Genomic DNA, 23,829 nt, shown 5'->3' on the forward strand with positions numbered 1-23,829 from the left:
ACTTAGTTTGTACACTGCCCACAGCAAATGTGTGTGCAAAACGTTTCTCTCGTTTAGGGCAGACAGAAATAGTATGAGAGGCATCTCCACAGGAAAAACACAGGTTATTACGCCTTCTAAACTCCCGACGTTGCGCCCTAGACAAAACCCCATCACATTGCATAGGTTCAGACGTTTGTTCAAAAGGTGGCAGCACCTCCCGTGTAGTTTTACGTTCACGTAAACGCCGATCAACTTGAATGGCTAATGACATGGAATCATCCAGACCAGAGGGAACAGGAAATCCCACCATAACATCTTTTATGGTCTCTGATAAACCCTTCCGAAAGAGAGCTGCCAAAGCACTATCATTCCATGTAGTAAGGACCGCCCAATTTTGGAATTTTTGACAGTATAACTTTGCAGAATCCTGACCCTGGTTTGAAGCCAACAGGGTTCTCTCAGCTTGATTAACAGCATTGGGTTCATCATACAACAAACGCAAGTCTTGAAAAAATGCATCCACATTAGTGAGAATAGGATTTTCAGGTGTCAGAGAAAAAGCCCAATCCTGGGGATCGCCGCGCAGCAAGGAGATGACAATTTTAACCTGCTTCGCAGAGCTCCCCTATGAGTTAGGCTTCAGGGCAAGAAACAATTTACAATTATTCTTAAAATTCAGAAATTTAGACCGATCCCCAGAAAACACATCAGGAGCAGGGATCTTAGGTTCAACAGCATGTGACTGAATGAGGTACGTGAAAATTCCCTGCACTTCAGCAGCAAGTTGCTCCACACGATCAGACAATTGCTTAATCTCCATTAGGGAAAAAAAAAATCCTCATTCTGACACCTTTTTTTTTTTAACAACTTTTTCTTGCTTTTGAGTACCCTAGAATCTGCTGTATGGCTGGTGATTCTGCTATGAATGGGTCAACGAGGAGGAAAAAATCTAAACATGTTAAGCCCAGAAAAACCAGAGAGGTTGGTAACTATGCAGATTGCAGATCCCTGATCTTACCACACAACTAGCAGCAGCCGTGGAGCGTGCCTACGATGAACCTAGATGCCTCGTCACGGCCAGAGGACTAAATAAGCCTAAAGCAAGAAAAGGGAAAACTAACTGCCCCAGAGCAGACTCCAAAGGAATAGACAGCCCCCACACATGTATTGACGGTGAAACAAGATGAAAGGTAGGAAAATAGGCTGAGCAAACATGGGGCCCAAACTAACTAGAAAGGAGAGGAAAGGAAAGACACTGTCTGCAATCTGCCCAAAACCCTACAAAATAATGTCCAACACTTCTGATAACAAAATTAACCCTGAAGTCACTAGACTTCTCCCACTATATCAGCACTCTGAAATATTCTGAGACAGAGCAAAAAGAGACCAATCTAATGAGGGACAAAAAGCAAATTGGCAAATACAGATAAATAAGAGTGGAAATTCAGCACAGCCCAAGCCAGGGCTGGCTGACCACACAAAAAACTGAATAGAACAACAAAATCAAGTGTGAACATTAGCAGAGAAACTTAGCTTGCGCTGACTGGAACAGAGCTGAGAACCAAGACCTGACAAGTAGAAGGAATCTCCAGCACCAGAGTAGGGCGTCGACTGGCCTAAATCCAATCTGAGATTCCTGAGGTCCAATCCTCATCCTCAGTATCAGGTGGCAGATCTCTACTGATTAAATCAGCCTCACTACCTCCTGTTACCACCAGAGGGAGCCTGACTGGTAGACCAGAAAATGAACTCACAACAGGAAATCTTAGTTAATCTGGGTCACAGTGATCTGCTGTATTCTTTAATTTATATATAATACAGTCACAGCAGCTTGCACCTGTTCACACTTCATTCTATTACAAGGTGCTGGTCATTTTTTTTTTGTTTCTCTGTAGTATCTATTATTTGCTTTTGTTGCAGATTGTAGAAATGAAGAAGCTTTGATTTTGATATTTGCTATATATTTTTAATTACATTACATCAATACCACTTAACCTTATTTTTCCTTTTCCCTTCCCTCTTTTCTTATCCATGGAACTTCCAAAATAATTAAAAAAATAATATTATACTTACAATATGTAATAAACTACATTGGCCCATGCGAAATTTTCACTCATTGGTCGTCAGGGGTGCAGGCAATTTCATAAAAAGCAAGCTGGTCAAATGTAAATTTCATGAGCTGGTGATGAACACAGCCAGGTATTTAAATATGTAGATTGGTAATACAATAAATTGTTTTGATAAGTAGAGGCCAAAAAATGTTTTCTGGTTGAGGTGCCACCTGCAGGTCATTGTGTCTTTCTGCAGGTTTATGAAAATGAATGTTTAAACTGTATTTAGTGATAAAATCGTGAAGGTGTGGTTTGTTTGGCTGTTTTCTTGCTGAAGGGAGTAAGTTTACCTTTCAAATGGTGTATCCTGTGTGTGTGGGGTGAAGTAATTAGCAAAAAAGCAGTGCATGTATACAAATGTGTTGGTAGTGTGCTTTGGGGGTACTGTGGTGCCACCTGCAAGTCATTTTTCCTTACTGCAGGTTTATGAAAATTAATGTTTAAACTGTATTTTGTGATCAAATCATGGATGTGTGGTTTGTTTGGCTATTTTCTTTCTGAAGGGGCAAGTTTACCTTTCAAATGGTGTATCATTTGTGTGTGTGCAATATGAACGGGAATACAAAGGAATCACCGAAAAACAGTGTTTAGAAATAATAGAATAGATGGTTGTTTTGCTAATTCCTCAAATACAAATATATACTGCTGTGGTAAATCAACTTGAACATGACAGAATATATAAATATGAAAAATGAAGCTTAACCCTGTAGAATTTATATCATTTTGCACTGATACCCTGCTGTTCACCTTTCCTTAGCTGTCTAGTTTAATTTTATATACAATCTATGATACGAAAGCTTATTAAAATCTGTAGTGTGAAGTTTGCATTAGTAATTTATTCAGCTGCTTAGGAATTGTATACATAGAAATTGCTTAGATGAGTATGTTAACTAATTAGTGTAAAAATAAGAATATGCAGATAAACGTTAGGGGGCTCGTGTTTGGAAAGGTCTCTGCAACGAAGGACATGTTTTTGTGGTACAAATTATAGTTTTTAATCATGTCAGTCACGTTATGATATATTATATTGAAAAATGGTAAAAATCATTCTTGTGTAGCGAAATGGTGAAAAAAAAAGTAAATCATTCATTGTTTTATTTTCACAGTAAAATTGACCTGGTATTATGAAAGTCCAGGTCAATATAATTATGATGATACCAAACTTGAATAGTTCTTAGTTTTTATTAATTATATAACTAAAAATGAGAAAATTACTAATAAATACATTATTTTTGCTTTTCTATCGATAGGGCTTTTTTCTTGCATGGTAAGCTGTGGTTTTTAATAATATTGTTATAGGGTACATACAATATTTTGATTGCTATTTTTTGTATATTTCAAGAGGGGAGGAGACCAAAAAACAGTAATTCTTGAATTTCAATTTTTTTTAATATTTGAATGTATCAGACCTTTACAGATGCAGATATAAAAAATACGCTTTTTTTTCTTTTTTCTTTTAATTGCTAAAAGGAAGTGGTTTAAATTTTATAAAAAAAAATATTTTTAAACTTTTTTTTTTTTACTTTCCAAAGGGAATCTGTGGTCATGTGCTCACTTGTTCAATTTACTTCATAAGAGGATGGTGCTTTACAGGAGGATGGGCTTAACAGGAGGACTTAAATATCAGACAGGGGGCTAATCAGAACCATGCAATACAAGGGAGGATTGCTAGGTTAGCCTTGCAAAACAGAAGATCATCAGCCAAGAAACTCAACCAGTTCTTGCACGATGGAGGAGTTTCGGTGTCGGATAGTAAATCGCTGATTACTTGATGCCGGTCTGAAAGCAAGAACACCAAGGGAAAAAGCCTTTCCTAAATCTTTAACAGATAAGTTAGAGGATTTCCTGAGTCAAAGAAAATCTTGTCTGAACAACTGAAGATTGGAATAAAGTAATCTGGAGCAATGAAATGAAAATATCAATTTTTGGTAGTGACGGAGTATACTATGTTCGGAGAAGGCCAAAGGAAGATTGTCTTCCAGAGTGTATGACAGCTACAATGAAACATCCTGAGAGCGTTATTATATGGGGCTGTATGTCCTGGCATGGAATTGGAAGAATACAGGTCCTTGGGGGAACTGTAAATGCTTCGAAATATATTCATGATGTCCTTAAACCAAAGCTCATCCCATCAATTCGTGACCTTGGCAAGGAACAGACCAAAATTATATTTCAACAGGAAAGAGCACCATGTCACACTGCAATGCAATGTCTAAAATGGTTTGAAAGCAAACCAAACAAATTTCTGTGCTTTCATGTCTAGGAACCAGTACTGATCTGAACACTATTGTATATCTGTGGTCAAGATTAAAGTGATTGGGTTTCTAGTAAATGACTGAGCAACAAACGGGCATTGATTGCAGATGTTATCAGTTCCTTGCACTATGTTATCACCACAGAGAACCTGAGAAGTCTTGTTGAATCAATGCCAAGGAGATGCTAAGATACCCTGCATGCTACTAAAGAAAGAACACATAGGGATAGCATGAAAATAGCGTATTAGGATGTGATATTTTGATTCGGCCATTCCGCTGTTCTTATAGAAGTAATGAGGTATTTTGTGTTGTGGTAACTTTTTTTCTATGTAAAGATGTTCTAATCTATTTTAATCTACTTGTGGCATTATTGTTTTAAGCACTTTGTATGATTGCATGCTAAAAAATGACAAAAATTTGAATTGTATTCACAATTCTGGCCACTTGTACTTACAAACGCATTCTATTTATTTAGGGTTTATATTTTTTGACAAAGGTAAGATAATTTTAAACCAAAACTTGGTTAAGATTGCTAACAAATATTTAAAACACATTAAACATTATGTGCGCGAAATCCAAACATAGCCTGGGCGACTGCTATGTCAGGGCAATCGAAAATATCCCTATTATCACTATTAAGAATGTGGCTGTTGCCAAATTCATTACTGAGGACTAAGCAGAGGATGTAATGGAGTAAATGTTGCATAGCTCATCTCAATCACAGCATGATCGTGTAACAACTTTATATTGACATCACAAGCTGGAGTCAACGTCACCTCTGTCCATTTGCTCCCTAGCCATAATGGTTAATATTGATCAGAGCAAAATATTCAGTCTGTCATTGACACTTGTTTCTATTCTGCCCCCAAATTCCCTATTCGATAGAATCCTGTTAGTAAAGGAACTGCACAAGAAAAATATCTCTCAGTTGTTACTTTGGAAGACATGAACAGTCAACCTTTGTTCTCAGAGTGTTAGGTACCAGGTTCCTGCCTCTGCACAGGAGGAATCCCGAGCCTTGCCTTCTGCGGTCTCCCATTCAGTCCCCGCCGCAGAAGAGGCTGCTCAGCAGAGACGTCATTCCCGGCATCTTGTTCAGGCCAGTGCTGTCGGTTCAGTTGCTGCTGCCATCTCAGAGTCAGCTATAGCAGCCTGCACTGGTCAGCAGCAAGCAGCTCCTGGGACTAAGTCCTTCTTTCGGGCTACTGAGCATCCCTGTGGGTCATCCTCTCATTGGAGGTCAGGGGTCACATGCTCAGGTCCTGTTGCAGCTCGGATTGGACCATCTGGAAGGTCCAGGAAGGCTGCCCCTACAAAAGGATCGCACAATCACACGGCCGTGCGCTAGTATAGAATTTTGTTGGTAGTTGTGTGTATGATGATGGATGCATGAGACTGGTAACTGACTCATTAAAAACTCCCTCCCTCTGGTTGTGCTTGTGTTAGGGAATTAGAGTTGGAGTCAGCGCCAATGGGTGGCAATGCTTACGCCGCCGTGCTCCTAGTATCCACACCAACTAGTGTCGGATTGGGCCTACCCATACAGGGCACTTTTGTACTGCGCCTAGTAACAGCTACCACCTGTGCAGTGCCGTGCACAAGATGTGTGCTATCTTAGCCCAACCCAGGGTGATTACTGGCATCTGCCAGAGCAGTGCTGCACACACTTGCGTGCTATATCTGTAGTGTATCTACTGCTGGTCTCACAGTTGCGGCGCCGTGCGCTTTGCAGGTCTAGGGGGACTCTGACCCCGTGTCCTTGGGGCTGAGTTTTGTGACCATTTGTGGAGTGCTCTTCATTGCCGAGCTCTGTGAGCTTGAACAGGCTTCTGCATTTATCTTTACCAGTAGTGCGGCTCTGTGAGGTAACAGAGCCTTCTTTTGTACACAACGGGTCAGCGGTTAACTTGCTGGTGTCTAGTTAGTACAACACCATATTGTCTCTGCCATTACTGAGCAGCAGTTTTCCATATCTGCACGGTGGACCCCGGGCTGCGAACGCACCTTATACCATCTTTAATATTTGGTGCGTTCTTACAGCCCCTAACATTATACTAGCGCCAGTGTCTGGCTAGTAATGGCGGATGAACAGCGACTTCTCAGGTGCATCCAGCAGCTGGAGGGCAGGTTGGCGTCTCTTGAGCGCTCAACCTCAGCTGTGGATGTAACTGTGGTCGCTGTTCAGGCAGCTACCGAGGCTGCCTCCCGTGTGTCCACTGCCATCCCTGCCCCAACTTTATCCTGCCTTCCACTGCCCGAAAAGTTCTCAGGCGATGGTATTTCTTGCAGGGGTTTCATCAGCTAGTGTGCTATTTAGCTTGAGCTGCTGGCTGCTCGTTTCTCCTCCGAGCAGGCTAAGGTGGGATATATAATTTCCCTCTTGTTGGGCAGGGCTTTAGAGTGGGCCACACCACTGTGGGAGCGAGGTCTTTTCCTGAGACCACGAGTCACCCATGATATCACACTCCAGCTGCTGGCACTGTCACAGGGCTCATCCTTGGTCAGCCATTATGCCATCCGGTTTCGGACCTTGATCTCTAAGCTGGAGTGGCCAGATAAGGTCCTCATCCCGGTATTCTGGATGGGTCTGGTTGTCCACATGAAGGATGCCCTGGCGACCAGGGAGATACCCGCCACACTGGAGGAGCTCATCACAGTCTCAACTCATATAGACCTTCATTTCACCAAGCGAGGGATGGAGCGGTCCCAGTGTAGGCAGAGGTTTAGGTTGGCACCTAGTTTTGCTAAACCTCTGGGATCTCCTGATTGGGCATCCGAGCCTCAGGGGGCCATGGGGGAATCTCGAGAGGGATCCAGGTCCCAGTCTGCTCGAGCACCTGCGGTCTGTCATCTTTGCCAGCAGTCAGGTCACCTTGCCAACCGGTGCCCACAGCGGCCCGGGAGACTCTCACCTCTAGTGGTCATAGGAGGAGGCTCACAAGAGTCAGAGTTGTTCTCCTCCAATCTAACCTTTAAGGGGACGCTTGGATTTGGTTCATCTACTCTGGCGGTGGAGGTCTGTGTGGACTCCGGAGCGGAGGGCAATTTTATGTCTTTTGCCTTCGCTCAACGGCACGCAATACTCCTGGTTATGATGGCATAGCCAGTTACCGTCAGAGTGGTGAATGGTGTGACTCTACCCTCACAGATTACCTACCAGACCGCCCCCTTGATACTCTCTGTGTCTCCTTCCCATCAGGAGATGATATCCATCCTCATCATGCCCGAGGGTATCGACCAGATCCTTTTATTGGTTCCCTGGTTACGGTTCCATTCTCCTCATATAGAGTGGTCCTCGGGGAGGATTCTCAGTTGGGGTAAAGCCTGTGAGGGTAGATGTCAGAAGGAGTGCGTTCAGTTTGCTTCCACCAAAGTCCCCACAGATCTTTCCTCTCTCCCCATACACTATCAACAGTATGTAGATGTGTTCTCCAAGAGGGCGTCGGAGACTCTTCTGCCCCATCGCCGCTAAGACTGTCCTATTGACCTCTTGCCTGATGCTGAGCCTCCTTGGGGTTGAGTCTATCCACTTTTGCTCTCGGAGACAGAGATCTTGTCTCAGTATATCAGGGAGAATCAGGCAAGGGGATCCATTAGGAAGTCGGTGTCACCAGCAGGGGCGGGATTCTTCTTCGTCCAGAAGAAGAAAGGAGAACTGCGTCCCTGCTTCGATTACAGGGTTCTTAACGCCATCACCATTAAGTATAAGTACCCTCTTTCCCTGATATCGGAGCTGTTTGATAGGCTACAGGGAGCGAGAGTGTTTACCAAACTCATTCTGCGGGGGCTTACAACCTGATTCGCATCCGCGAGGGGGATGAATGGAAGATGGCATTTAACACCAGGGATGGGCACTATGAATACCTGGTGATGCCCTTCGGGCTCTGTAATACCTCGGCTGTCTTCCAAGACTTTGTGAATGATATCTTCCGGGATATGCTGACCACCTCAGTAGTAGTCTATCTGGATGATATTTTCATCTACTCTCCAGATATCGACTCCCACCGGAGAGATGTTTGCAAAGCTTTTGACCTCCTGCGGGCAAACTCCCTCTATTTCAAGTTGAAGAAGTGTGTGTTTGAGAAGGAGTTCTTGCCTTTCCTGGGCTATATCATCTCCACCCAGGGATTGGCCATGGATCCTGCCAAGTTACAAGCGGGGATGGATTGGCCGGAGCCCCATTCTCTCAAAGCAGTGCAGCACTTTATGGGGTTCATAAAGTACTATTGCCAATTCATCCCCAATTCTCGACTTTGGTAGCCCCCTTGGTGGCCCTCACCAAGAAGGGTTCAAATCCCAAGTCGTGGTCGGAACCTGTCTCCAGAGATTTCTTCTCCATTAAGTCCCATTTCGCTAACGCTCCCATTCTACATCACCCCGATGTGGATAGACCCTTCATTCTGGAGGTGGATACCTCTTCTGTCATGCTGGAGTGGTCCTGTTCCAGAAGGACATGCAAGGTCTGAAGCACCCATGCTTCTTTTTCTCCAAGACCTTCACACCGGCGGAGAGGAATTATTTCATCAGGGACAGGGAGTTGCTAGTGATTAAGTTGGCCTCCTCGGAGTGGAGACACCTCCTGTAGGGGGCTCACCATGCTTTCCAGGTGTTTACCAACCACAAGAACTTGGTGTATTTGCAGAAAGCCCAGCGGCTAAATTCTCGCCAGGCCAGAGCGTGCTTGTTCTTCTCCCGATTCCACTTCACCCTCCATATTATCTCCGGTGAGAAGAAGGTCCGGGCCGATGCTCTCTCCCGCTTTGTGGTGTCATCGGAGGAGGAGCCTCGGCTGATTGTCCCATCCAAGAGCCTGGAGACCATGGCTCTGGTCGCCCTTGAGTCAGTACCTCCAGGCAAGACATTTGTCCTTGCCCGTCTGCTACCGAAGGTCCTTTCTTGGGCTCACTCATCCAGGGAGGCTGGACATTTCAGGACAAAACGGTCATCTGAGCTTCTGGTGAGAACGTATTGGTGGCCGAATATGGCTCGTGACGTCAGGGACTATACTCAGGCGTGCGTCTCTTGTGCCCAGAATAGGTCCCCTTGACAGTGGCCTGCTGGGCTACTTTAACCCCCTGCCGGTAGCGGACATGCCCTGGGAGATGGTTGGTATGGACTTCATGGTGGGACTGCTCAAGTTCAGTGGCAGCTCAGTCATTTGGGTTGTCACCGACCATTTCACCAAGATGGTGCACCTGGTACCTCTCTCCCGGTTACCTTCTCCATGGGGCCTGGCAGCATTGTTCATTAAGCACATTTTCTGCCTGCACAGCATGTCGGACATGATTGTCAGCGACTGGCGTCCCCAGTTTGTGTCTTGGTTCTGGAGAGAGCTCTGTAGTCTGCTCAACATTGAGCTAAATCTCTCCTTGGCCTATCATCCTGAGACAAACGGGTTGGTAGAGAGAGCCAACCAGACTCTGGTCACATATCTATGACATTTTGTCTCAGCCAGGCAGGATGACTGGGCATCCTTGCTGCCATGGGCAGAGTTCACTTTGAATAATGCTGTGTACGACTCCACCGGTCAAACCCCATTCCTCCTTAATTACGGCCAGCATCCGCGCATTCCTGTGCCCATGCCTGTGTTGTCCACGAATTCTAGGGTGGCAGACTGGGCAGAGGAGGCACGTGACATTTGGGTCCTCAATCAGGATGCCATCCGGGCCTCCAAGGAGAGAATGAGGTCCTCTGCTAACGCACACCAGCGCCCCGCTCCCACCTTTGCTCCGGGCGACTTGGTGTGGCTCTCCGTTCGTAACATCAGGCTGCGTGTTGAGTCTACTAAGTTCGTGCCTCGCTTTATAGGTCCTTTCAAGGTTCTTGAGTAGATTAACCCTGTGGTCTACCATCTGGCCCTTCCTCCACACCTGGGTATCACTGACACCTTCTACGTGTCCCTCCTTAAGCCCATTCACATGTCCCGGTTTTCTGATTCATCTACCAGGACATCAACCTTGTCCTCGGATAAGTACGAGGTGAATGCCATCGTGAGGTGTAAGGTGGTACAGGGCAAAAAATATTATCTAGAGGACTAGAAGGGTCATGGTCCAGAGGATAGAACCTGGGAACTTGTGGAGAATATTCATGCTCCCCTGCTCATTGCGGTCTTTCAGCATAGCGAGGCACAGGAGGGAGGGGGCCCCAGGAAGGGGGGTAATGTGAGGTGTCGGGCTACTGCCTCTACACAGGAGGAATCCCGAGCCTTGCCTTCTGCGGTCTCCCATTCAGTCCCAGCTGCAGAAGAGGCTACTCAGCAAAGACGTCATTCCAGGCATCTTGTTCAGGCCAATGCTGTCAGTTCTGTTGCTGCTGCCATCTCAGGGTCAGCTATAGCAACTTGCACTGGTCAGCAGCAAGCAGCTCCTGGGACTAAGTCCTTCTTTCGGGCCACTGAGCATCCCTGCAGGTCGTCCTCTCATTGGAGGCCGGGAGTCACATGCTCAGGTCCTGTTGCAGCTCGGACTGGACCATTTGGAAGGTCCCGGAAGGCTGTGCCTATAAAAGGATCGCACGATCGTACAGCTGTGCGCTAGTATAGACACAGATACAGGGTACTTTTGTACTGCACCTAGTAACAGCAACCTCCTATGCAGCGTCATGCGCAAATTGTGCGCTATCTTAGCCCAACCCAGGGCGAATACTGGCATCCGCCAGAGCGGTGCTGCGCACACTTTTGCACTATATCTGAAGTGTATCTACTGCTGGCCTCGCAGTTGCAGCAACGCGCGCTTTGCAGATCTAGAGGGACTCTGACCCCGTGTCCTTGGGGCTGAGTTCTGTGACCATTTGTAGAGCGCTCTTCATTGCCGAGCTCTGTGAGCTTGAACAGGCTTCGACATTTATGTTTACCTGTAGTGCGGTTCTGTGAGATAACAGAGCCCACTTTTGTACACACCAGGTCAGCGGTTAACCTGCCGGTGTATAGTTAGTACAACACCATATAGTCTCTGACATTACTGAGAAGCAGTTTTCCATCTCTGCACGGTGGACCCCGGGCTGCGAATGCACCTTATACCATCTTTATTATTTGGTGCGTTCCGCCAGTCCCTAACACAGAGGACAAAGGGAAGGAGTATATGGACAATACAATTCTAATGAGCTTTGCAAGCTGAAGTGGTAGGGACTGTCCGAGGTAGTAGACCAACCTCAGTGTGAGAATCAGATAGGAGAGTAAAGAGCATTGTCTCTTTTTCACACACAGAGGCAACGCAAATCATAGATGGTGATGAAGATGATGATGATTCTGTGTTGGACAAAACCTGTGAACCAGACAGGGGTGACAAGGAGTTGAGGTCATAAGAAGAGGTGGTTTCTTGCATTATACACCACAGGAACTGTTTGTTAAAAAAGGTCCTCTGGGGCCAAACCAAATTTTTCTGTGGTCAGTGCTGGAGCAAGTAATGCCACATGTGCTATTGATATAAGAACCTCTATGGTGCCTGAAAGATCTGATCATGTAACTGGAAAGTCATACATATAGGTAGGCTTCTCTTGGATGGAAGATCTTTTATATGTTGCTGCCAGATGATTCTTTGACACTGTCAGCTTTGCAAGAGGAAAATAAGCCACAGGAATGAGTGATTTAATCCTGCTAACATTTTGTTGTAAAAAAAAACTCACCAGCATGCAAGAGGGAAATGAGGAAGAACCCCAATTTGCACATGTTCAGTGTCTATTGGGGGCCCTGAAAATCAATGTCCCATGTTGCAGGATTTGGAAAACAAAGAAGATGAGGAGGAAGAGCAGGTGAAAGAGGACATAAAATAAGAACAAGGAGGAAATAAGACAGTAAGAGCAATAATGATGATTAATTTGATGCTGGCCACGACAACCAACGATCGCACTGGGGTTCTCATAATGAAATCAGGATAAGCTTTTACTTGCTCTGCAAAACTTTTAATTAGCAAACACCTGTTACCAACACGACAACTGACCAGAAGACATCTCTGAGTCTACGCAAACACAACCTTCCCCCACCTGTGCCAGCATTAGGGCTACAACAAGTTGCAAATGCAGCTACCACAACACCTTTATTTTATTTTATTTGACATGATGGACCAGATGCTTTTTCTGCCATGGCAACAGTAAGCTTACTTCAGCCAATACAGATGCACCATCTGAAAAGCCGTTCTAGGTTTCAGCCACTCAATCATACCTAGATTGTGATCTTTTTCATGCAGATACCCTGAGCACCAAGCCCATGGATTTCTTGGTCAAGAAATTGAATAATTGGCAAGAACTGGCCAATTTGATATGGGAGTACAATCGTGTGCATACTTTTGTGTCATGTAACAGAAGGTATTCAGTGTGGACATCAAAGCAGACCAAGCTTTCTGTCTCAAGTTTGCAAAGCCCAATATATGTAAAAATGTACCAGACATGGATTAGTGCAGACTTTCATGAACTAACAGATATTTAAATCAGTCATACTTTCTGACTGCATGCCTGCCTTACTGTTGCCAACACCATTCTGTTGCCTTCAGTGCAGATGAAGCACACCATATCAGGTATCAACTCACAGTCCATCATATCATCAATCCTGTAGTACTGTTGCTGCTGCCATTGCCGGCCTTAAACTACCAAACATCCAATTGCCTGCCCTGTTCTAGTTCTTTACCATGCTGCTCCTGTTGCAGTCACTGCACAGACACATCAGTCACGCACCTACTGGTTGCCCACTGTGTTTCTTAGTGCTTCACTGTGCTATTAATACTAGAAAAAAAACTATCATGTTTATTTACCACCAAGAAACAGCTCTGAAAATAGGGCTAATTTTCTAAAAGGTTTGATAACAAGTCAGAATTGCTTTACATTCAAAACAATGCCACTGTTTTGTCTCCAGAAAAAAGGATCTTTTAGGATAACTTATAAAAAAAGTGGTTGCTTCTTCATTTAGCAAAGTGTAAGACTCTTTATACACCACCAAAAAAGGGGTAATTGTGTAGGGAAGTGGACTGACCTATGGACCTGTCTGAAGTAGGAAAGTGAATATAAGATGCGCAGTAAATATACTTGACGTGAACTGGTGTATACATATGGAAAACAGCTAGAAATAGTGACAGATGGTGAAGTACTGGGTTTGGTCACTAGGGGGAGACAAAGAACAGCATGAAAAGGAGGCGGTGCAGTACTAAGGTTTGGCCACAAGATGGAGACAGAGAGCAGTGAGAAAAGGGCTTAAAGGGAATCTGTCACCCTTTTTTTCGGCTTGCAGCTGCCGGCATAGACATCGGGGGCTTATCTACAGCATTCTGTAATGCTGTAGATAAGCCTACGATGTAACCTGAAAGATAAGAAAAACACGTTATAATATACTCACCGGGAGAAGAAGACGTCATCGCATGAAGAAGGGAGGCGTCGGACCGGACCGCAACGCCCACCGGACCGGACCGCCCACCCCGGCGAGTATAATATAACGTGTTTTTCTTATCTTTCAGGTTACATCGGAGGCTTATCTACAGCATTACAGAATGCTGCAGATAAGCCCCCGATGTATATGCCGGCAGCTGCAAGCCGAAAAAAAGGGTGACAGATTTCCTTTAACAGCAGCTTAAGGCTAGGAAACCGCATAGTCATGGTAGGCGGAGTTATGGGGACTCAAGAGGGGAATTCCCAGGGAGGGGAATAAAAATGGAGAGAGAGTTCCAGAAAGAAGCCAGTCCAGGGGGAGGAGCTCAGTGGAGGAAGAGACTGAGGTTGAAAAAGACGGAAAGAGGAAGAGCTCCGGAAGGGACTGGAAGGAGAGGCGGTCAGGGGGTGGCCCTGACAGGATAGCTGCAGGACAGAGGAAGTCCGGGGGTACTAAACCATATTTATATAGAAATATTGCCAATACATGTGACATATGGTCCGTGCTGTACAGTATAAGCAGGCAACAGAGAGATAGGCTAGTACTGGTATATAAGGATGGGTTACACGGTGAAGTCATAGCCCTGAAGAAGGACTGAATTCTTCGAAACGCATTGGTAGTTGATCCCTTCGCGCACCCGTCCAGCAGTTCCATGATGTCATGTCTTGCCACACACCCCGCTTACCTGGCCACAGCTTCGGCATTGCTACCAGCTGGAGCACGCCAGGAGTTGGAGCTTATTCCAACACATCCAGGAGGACCCAGGAGGATTAATCTCACTGGAGTACAATCCCACAATCGGTACCCTCTGGCATCCTGCCACTCGGGATCCGCTGCACGCTATATATCCTTCAGCAGCACAGAACTCCACTCTGGTACAGGCAATCATCTTGGACTCGCAGTACATTATACCACCAAGGACAGTGCAAGTAAGTGCTAAGCAAAACCCTGGTAATTAGCGCTTGTTCATATATTATTGATTTATTCAGCACACACAGGTTATTGTGTTTTCAGCCCCAGTGTATAGCGTGGTGATTATTTTATATCCCTTGGTTTGCACACTTTCAGACAGGAGCCTACACAGAACCATGTTAAATCACCAGCAGCGTTCAACCCCTACTCCCACCCACCCCTTTTGTCCAGTGCCAGTGTGGTTTTATCTGTCTGTCTGATTACAACTTCATGGCTGTAGCAGTAAAGAAAATGTTGTAAGTTTATGAAGCTGCTGCTTGTCCCACTCTCAAAATAAAAAGGAATCTGATTTTCTTAAAAAATATTTTCTTGTGTGCAAAAGTAGTAAAACATAGTTTACATTTGTACATCAACCTGCATAAAAAGAGTACATATCAATTATCCAGAATGGTGAAAAGTATTAGCATAAAATAATCTAATTGATCCCTTCTCTTATGTTTATTTGAAATGTTTTGTTGGTGTTTATATGACACCAATAAGTTGAAAGGCAGACTGATCTTCGAGGCTTTTTGCTTATTATGGCTTTATGTAGTGGCTTGGAGCCTAATCTGAATTTTGGAGGAAGTGTTATCCACAGACACCTCACTGTAGGATTGTCTTATGTTATTGATTCACTTGGTTCTGATTCTTTACTATGTGATTTTACTTCCTTCTCGACTTCCCTTATTGTGACCTCTATACCATGCATCCTTCTTTTCTTTTATGTAATTGCCATGTTTTGGTAATCTCTCACTAATATGCTTGATATATTATCACCCTGTCTGCACAGCTACATGACTGGCACATGTTCCATAGCAGCGCCGCTCTCCCATTGATTTCAGTGGCAGTGAATCAGGCACCTGCACTTCCTTCCCTGTCCACTTATGACTACCAAGAGTAAGGGTGTGTGGACACGTAAGCGTTTTTTTCACGTTTTTTAAGCGTTTTTACCTGCAAAAACACTTAAAAAATGCTTACAAGAATCATCCCAATCATTTGAATGAATTCCGCACTTTTTGTGCATCTTGATGCGTTTTTTTTCCGTGAAAAAAACGCATCGCGGTAAAAAACACAACATGCTCATTAATTTCGCTGAAAAATCCGGATTTCTAACTATATTCTATGAGACTGGGGATGCTCCGGAAAAAATCGCGGCAAAAACACACAAAAATTGCAGCAAAAACACGCGTTTTCTGGGAAGGAGTCCGTTTTTTTGTCAGGAATTTTCTGCATACGTGGGTACATAGCCTAAGAGTGAACAGATCCTACATAGTTATGTATCATACACATATACTGCAGGTGTAGGCAGGCATAGGATGAAAGAAAATGGAGAATGGATTTGATTAAGGGTCTCTAGGCTCATACACACCACACTGAGCACGGAATTATTTTTAGCACAGTGGACTGACAGCTCGTAAGAACAGAATCTGTACTCTGGGACTAGGTATGAGTGAACCGAACCTGTAGAACCCGGAGAAGTAAGCTGGGCCCAGAGACCTGTGGTGAAATCTATTCTGCATTTTCTTGGCTGCCTGTGTTGTGCTGTATTGTATTTCAATGGAGCCCATGGAAGTCAACTGGGTTTCCTTGTTGACATTATTTCACATGTTACTTCCAGCGCTTCCCCACCTCCCATTGTTTCAAATTGGCAATCCTGTCATTCCTTTTGGTACAACCCCAGTGAACAATGGCTTTCCTGCGGTGCCAGCCAATTGTGTTTTGGTTAGTTAAAGCATGTACTTTAATAGATCTCTCCCCATATTTTTTAATTTCTTTTCAATAAAAGTGTATTTTGAGTTCATCTAAATTAAAGTGCTGTGATCCTGAGCAAGCAGGGGGGCCCACTCGTTGGCGACGGCACTGTCACAAGGCCCCTCATAGTACGGCGGTGTGTCTGACGGCGGGTGGGCCCACGGGTGGGCCCCCGGGTGGGCCCCCGGGTCCTCCCACCGACAGAGACACTTTTGCGTACTATGAGGGGCCCTGTGCCAGTGCCGTCGCCCATGAGTATGCCCCCCCACCTGCTAAAGGAACCTGCACTTTCATCTGCACCTTCCTCTTTGTCACCGTGTAAGGTGGTATAGTATGCAGGAAGGGGAATCTGAGTTTCTTCAGGGTCAGATTCTGACTCAGTACATTGCGAGGACAATGTAGTGCTCTGGGTCAATGTACCAGCAGAATCATCTACCAGTGGCTGTGCATCAGTGCACTCCATGTCCGATTCATCTTGGACTGGGGAATTCACGATTTGACGTGATAACCCAGGCATGGTATGTGAAAAGAGCTCCATGGAGTAATCGGTAGTGTGGCCTGCCACATCCTTCACTCTTGGTAGGGGTGAAGGACACAAGGAAAGATATTGTTCCTGACCAGGAGCCTCCACTGACGACTCAGTGCTTTTATTTTTTGAAACTTCAGAAGAGGAGGCGAGAGAGCTGGAGGCTGTGTCAGCAATGTAAGCCAAAATTTGCTCCTGAAGCTCTGGCTTTAAAGGTGGTTTACCTACTCCCAGAAAAGAGAGCCTTCGAGGCCTTGTGGAGCCAGACGATGACGCAGGTTCAACACTCCTGCCTTAGGTGCTGTTGTGCTTTTGCCACTACCAACAGATGCAGCACCACCACCATCAGGACCAGCTGGCAACCCCCGCCCACTTCCATGGTGTCTTCCACCATACTTCCTCATTTTTGTGAAAATGTACCCAAAATACCACCAGCTATAAGGTACTGTAAAACAAGGTAGAAGGTGTATCTACTATTGGTGAGAATTTGAATCTCACTATAGATTTGAGGACGCAGAACTATTGTCTCAGGCCCAGGAGAGATTACACCTCAATGTAACAGGCTGAAATTGGATGGTGTATGACAAGGAGGAGGGTGTCTATAGGATTGGTGAGAATTTGAATCTCACTATAGATTTGAGGACGCTGAACTATTGTCTCAGGCCCAGTAGAGATTACACCTCAATGTACAAGGCTGAAATTGGATGGTGTATGACAAGGTGGAGGGTGTCTATGGGATTGGGGAGAATTTGAATCTCACTATAGATTTGAGGACACAGAACTATTGTCTCAGGCCCAGGAGAGATTACACCTCAATGTAACAGGCTGAAATTGGATGGTGTATGAAAAGGTGGAGGGTGTCTATAGGATTGGGGAGAATTTGGATCTCACTAGAGATTTGATTACGCTGACAATGATGCTCTCAGTCCAAGTATGGATGCAAGCAGCCTAATAAGCAGGACTGCTGCACACACAAAAGGGTGGAAAAATGAATGCTTGGTAACTGTGCAGAAAAGAGGAAGAAATGTATATTTGCTTTTAAAAAAAGCAGTTTGCACAGCAGTGTGCAAACAGCAATGCAGCTATCAGGGAGCCTTATAAGGCAGCCTAATAACCAACAGAGCTGATGCACAAAAATAGAGCCTCCCCTGTCACTACCCACAAAGTGTTCTGTTGTAAGTGGAAATTGCTAACAGGAGAAGCAGTTTTTTTAGTTCTTCTTCCCTGCCTAACTCTCTCCCTTATTCTGAATCAGCAGCAGCAACCTCTTCCTAATGCTAATATCGGCAGAAGTAAGGTGGCGGTCGCCGTTCACGCCCTTTTAAATAACCTGTGACGCCACACAAAGTCAGCCAATCACTTGCATGCCCTTCTCAAAGAAGGTGGTGACCGATGCCTATGTCATCGCGTTGCCCACAGTGTGCATCCTCCATCATTGGCTGAAAAAGGGCGCTGGAAGCATCTTTTGAAACGCGACTTTGGCTCTCTGGTCGCTGACCTCGTGGCCGACCTCACGCTATGGTCGGGTTTCATTTCATGAAACCCGACTTCAGCGAAAGTCGCCAACTTTTGAATATGATGACCCGTTTCGCTCAACTTTACTCTCCTGTGCAATGGATAGTGATCCCTTCAGGGTTTCCAGGTTCTGTCTCATCGCCACCAACCTTTCATGAACTGCAGGCGCCGTAACAAAGATGTAGGGCTAAGGAGAACCAGAAGTGAACCCGCAGGACCGCGACGATGAACCTCCTCGGGGCGAGCTGGCCAAGTGGACCACCCCCTATACAGGGAGCGTCTGGGGCAAGCCTCGGGGAGACTATCGCCGCGGAAGCTGATACCCGGGGACAACAGCAGGAGGAAAACCAAAGGTGACCACAAGGGTTGCGTAAAGACCAGCAGGGGAGGGTTTGTAGACAGGAACAGATTAGGCTGACGAAGGTAGATACTGCAGGAGAGGACTTGCGGCCGGGGACGGGCGAGGCAGGCACTAGGAGAGAACACAGGGAGAGATTACAAGAAGACACAGGGACACAGAGCGCAGGACAGAGTGCTAGGCTGGGAAAGCGCAGGGACGCGTGGACCTGAATCAGCAGTGCTATACACAATTGATAGTCAGGCACTGGGCAGGAGGCGAGGCTACCTTATATAGGACTGCAGGCAGCGCTTCCGGGTCAGGGTCGGCCAGGAGGTAGAGCAGCAGCAGCCACAGGGGAGATGAGTGGCAGGATCACTGGCGTGCAGTGCGCAGGCGCACCCGACGGGCATGGAAGGCCGGCTGCAGTGGTGGCAGAGAAGGAGCAGGATGGCGCGTGCGCACCTCGGGAGCGCGCCGGGTGAGGTGAGTGCGCCGGTGCTCGGGAGGAGAGGCAGAGGACGCAGCTGCGGGCGGCGCGACAGAAGCAGTGGAGAGCATGGCAGTGGGTGGCGTGACAGTACCCCCCTCCTTACGCCCCCTCTTCTTGAGACTGACAAGGAACCTAGCTAGAATCCGGGGGGCCTGGATGTTCTGCCGGGGCTCCCAAGACCTTTCTTCGGGACCAAAACCCTTCCAATCAACTAAGAAGAGGGTCTTTCCTCTAGATCTTTTTACGGCAAGAATGTCTTGGACCTCATAGACATCCTGGGCAGAAACTGGCTGCGGAGAGTGACCCACAGAGGCATGGAACTGGTTGAATATGACAGGTTTCAGGAGGGACACGTGAAAAGAATTGGGAATTCGTAGCGAGGCGGGGAGTTTTAACTTGTAGGCAACGTCATTGATGCGGGCTAAGACCTCAAAAGGTCCGATATACCGAGGGCCTAGCTTATACGAGGGGACTTTAAGATGAACAAACTTGGAGGACAGCCACACATTATCCCCGGGATAGTAGAACGGAGAATCCAGGCGCCTTTTGTCTGCGTGTCTTTTTATTCTGTCCTGTGCTAGTTCAAGCGTGGACTTGGTCTCCTGCCAGACCCTGGAGAACTTCTCGGTCAGAAGGTCGGCCGCCGGCACACCCGAGACAGGGGGTACCGGCAGAGGTACACTAGGATGTTGCCCGTAGACGATGAAGAAAGGTGATTTAGACGAAGACTCGTTGGTGTGGTTGTTGTAGGCAAATTCGGCCCAGGGGAGCAGGTGGGACCAGTCATTGTGGTGAACGTTGGAGAAGTGGCGAAGATAGGTTATCAAAATTTGATTCGTGCGCTCAGCCTGACCATTAGTTTGGGGGTGGTAGGCAGAGGAGAAGTCCAAAGTGACATCCATTAGTTTACACAAAGCTCGCCAGAAGTGTGAGGTAAACTGAATTCCTCTATCCGAAACAATATGCTGAGGAAAGCCGTGAATCCGGAAAACATGGGTAATGAAAATTCTTGCTAGTTCAGGAGCGGAGGGTAATCCAGGCAGGGAGATGAAATGGGCCATCTTGGAAAATCGATCTACGACCACGAGGATGACTGTGTGACCCGAAGACCGAGGCAAATCGGTAATAAAGTCCAAAGCAATGTGTTGCCAGGGAGCAGAAGGAACTGGGAGCGGGTGGAGAAGACCAGCGGGTAGGGGTCGGGGAACCTTATTTTTGGCACAAGATGGACAAGAGGCGACAAAACTTTGAACATCTCGAGCAAGTGAGGGCCACCAATAGTAACGAGAGATGAAGGAGAGGGTTTTCTTGAGGCCAACGTGACCTGCCAGCTTGGAGGCATGCCCCAATGTAAGACTCACTTCCTATTGTCCTCTTGAACAAACGTCTTACCCGGGGGCAAGGAAGTCAGGTTTACAGGAGCAACCACAATGACCTTGTTAGGATCCACGATGTGTGAAGGCTCTTCCTCACAGTCGGTAACCAAAAAGGATCTGGATAGAGCATCCACCTTGAGGTTCTTATCGCCGGGGCGGAAATGGAGTTCGAAATCGAACCGGGCGAAGAACAGAGACCACCTGGCTTGTCGAGGATTAAGTCTTTGCGCTCAGTGGCGGATTAAGTGGACTATGGGCCCGGGGCTGTTCATAAAACCTGGGCCCCTGTACCCCCCTTCCCAGGAAAACATTTTCTGTCCAAATTTTGTGGCTCTTCTCACAAAAACACTGCATATGCTGATTTTTAGGTATACAAATTGTAACATTTATTAGACCATAAAAACAAAGAAAAATTACTTTTTTCTCACAAGAAATTGTATTGTATGGTCAAACAATATAAATAATATTAAATATTCCTCAAAATCAACAGTCAAAATATATAATGTGGTATATACTGGCCTGTATTTCTTCATACAAGGTATACAGTGGGGAAAAAAAGTATTTAGTCAGTCAGCAATAGTGCAAGTTCCACCACTTAAAAAGATGAGAGGCGTCTGTAATTTACATCATAGGTAAACCTCAACTATGGGAGACAAACTGAGAAAAAAAAATCCAGAAAATCACATTGTCTGTTTTTTTTTCATTTTATTTGCATATTATGGTGGAAAATAAGTATTTGGTCAGAAACAAGCAATCAAGATTTCTGGCTCTCACAGACCTGTAACTTCTTCTTTAAGAGTCTCCTCTTTCCTCCACTCATTACCTGTAGTAATGGCACCTGTTTAAACTTGTTATCAGTATAAAAAGACACCTGTGCACACCCTCAAACAGTCTGACTCCAAACTCCACTATGGTGAAGACCAAAGAGCTGTCAAAGGACACCAGAAACAAAATTGTAGCCCTGCACCAGGCTGGGAAGACTGAATCTGCAATAGCCAACCAGCTTGGAGTGAAGAAATCAACTGTGGGAGCAATAATTAGAAAATGGAAGACATACAAGACCACTGATAATCTCCCTCGATCTGGTGCTCCACGCAAAATCCCACCCCGTGGGGTCAGAATGATCACAAGAACGGTGAGCAAAAATCCCAGAACCACGCGGGGGGACCTAGTGAATGAACTGCAGAGAGCTGGGACCAATGTAACAAGGCCTACCATAAGTAACACACTACGCCACCATGGACTCAGATCCTGCAGTGCCAGACGTGTCCCACTGCTTAAGCCTGTACATGTCCGGGCCCGTCTGAAGTTTGCTACAGAGCATTTGGATGATCCAGAGGAGTTTTGGGAGAATGTCCTATGGTCTGATGAAACCAAACTGGAACTGTTTGGTAGAAACACAACTTGTCGTGTTTGGAGGAAAAAGAATACTGAGTTGCATCCATCAAACACCATACCTACTGTAAAGCATGGTGGTGGAAACATCATGCTTTGGGGCTGTTTCTCTGCAAAGGGGCCAGGACGACTGATCCGGGTACATGAAAGAATGAATGGGGCCATGTATCGTGAGATTTTGAGTGCAAATCTTCCATCAGCAAGGGCATTGAAGATGAAACTTGGCTGGGTCTTTCAACATGACAATGATCCAAAGCACACCGCCAGGGCAACGAAGGAGTGGCTTCGTAAGAAGCATTTCAAGGTCCTGGAGTGGCCTAGCCAATCTCCAGATCTCAACCCTATAGAAAACCTTTGGAGGGAGTTGAAAGTCCGTGTTGCCAAGCGAAAAGCCAAAAACATCACTGCTCTAGAGGAGATCTGCATGGAGGAATGGGCCAACATACCAACAACAGTGTGTGGCAACCTTGTGAAGACTTACAGAAAACGTTTGACCTCTGTCATTGCCAACAAAGGATATATCACAAAGTATTGAGATGAAATTTTGTTTCTGACCAAATACTTATTTTCCACCATAATATGCAAATAAAATGAAAAAAAAAACAGACAATGTGATTTTCTGGATTTTTTTTTCTCAGTTTGTCTCCCATAGTTGAGGTCTACCTACGATGTAAATTACAGACGTCTCTCATCTTTTTAAGTGGTGGAACTTGCACTATTGCTGACTGACTAAATACTTTTTTTCCCCACTGTACATAAGGCTACATTCACTGTACCACATGTAAGTGCAAGTAAGAACATGTAAACATAATATTAAACAATAATTCAACATAATTATTCATCTATACAGATGTATATCTGTGTGGGTGGTAGCCTAACAGGAAAAGTGCAATGAGCACAGGCAACAATTTCTTAATGGACTAGAAACTCGGATTTTTTTGACACTGAAGATCATAAACTGCTCACAGACTTTTTCGGCGAGATTTTTTGGTGCTAAAGTCATTGATGATTTCTGAGAGGTCTAGACTCTTCAAAAGCTCTTGTTCAATGCTCATTAAAGAGAGATGATTGAGTCTGTCTTGTCCCATTTGACTCCTCAACTCATTTTTAATTCGTTTAAGTTTTGAAAAGGATCTCTCACCTGTGCAGTTTGAAACCATCATGCATAAATAAAGTCTCAGAATTATCTCTGTATTGAAAAATGTTTGCGTGAGGCCATGTTGATGAAGAAAAAAGAACATCTGGAGTTCGGCTCCTTTATCACCACAGCATGTTATTGATTGTGACTTGGACCGAAGAAAACTTGCAAACTGAATCAGCTCAGTTTCTGTCACACCTGGCATTAAGTCTTCTGGATATGACTGAACCAAATTTTCAGCAGCTATACGAATTTCGTGAGTGGACAGCGTACACAGATTAGATAAGAATCCAAACTTGGAGCACACATCATTATAAGCCTCCAGACGTTGCTGTAAACCACTATATAAGTGATCAATTACAGTGTTAAAAACTTCAATTTTAAACTTTTCCCTTGGTGTGAGTACAGTGTTTTCTCCTTCTCCATGATCATAACGTCGATTATGTGGCCGAAATCGTTTCTGAGCAGCACTGTATTCATTATGGCCACACAACTTAATTGCTGCTTTTTCGTAGTGTTCAAATTCTTCTCGTTGACTCTGTACGAAGGTTGAAAGAGACTTCAGTAGAGCAACAACAGTGTTTAAATTCAAATCGGCTTCTTGCAGTGACAAATTTGTTTTATGAAATCTTTCCAAAATGGTGTT

Source organism: Dendrobates tinctorius, unplaced genomic scaffold, assembly GCF_039654945.1.
Source record: "Dendrobates tinctorius isolate UK_male_01 unplaced genomic scaffold, ASM3965494v1 ptg000064l, whole genome shotgun sequence".
NCBI classification, from domain to species: Eukaryota; Metazoa; Chordata; class Amphibia; order Anura; family Dendrobatidae; genus Dendrobates; species Dendrobates tinctorius.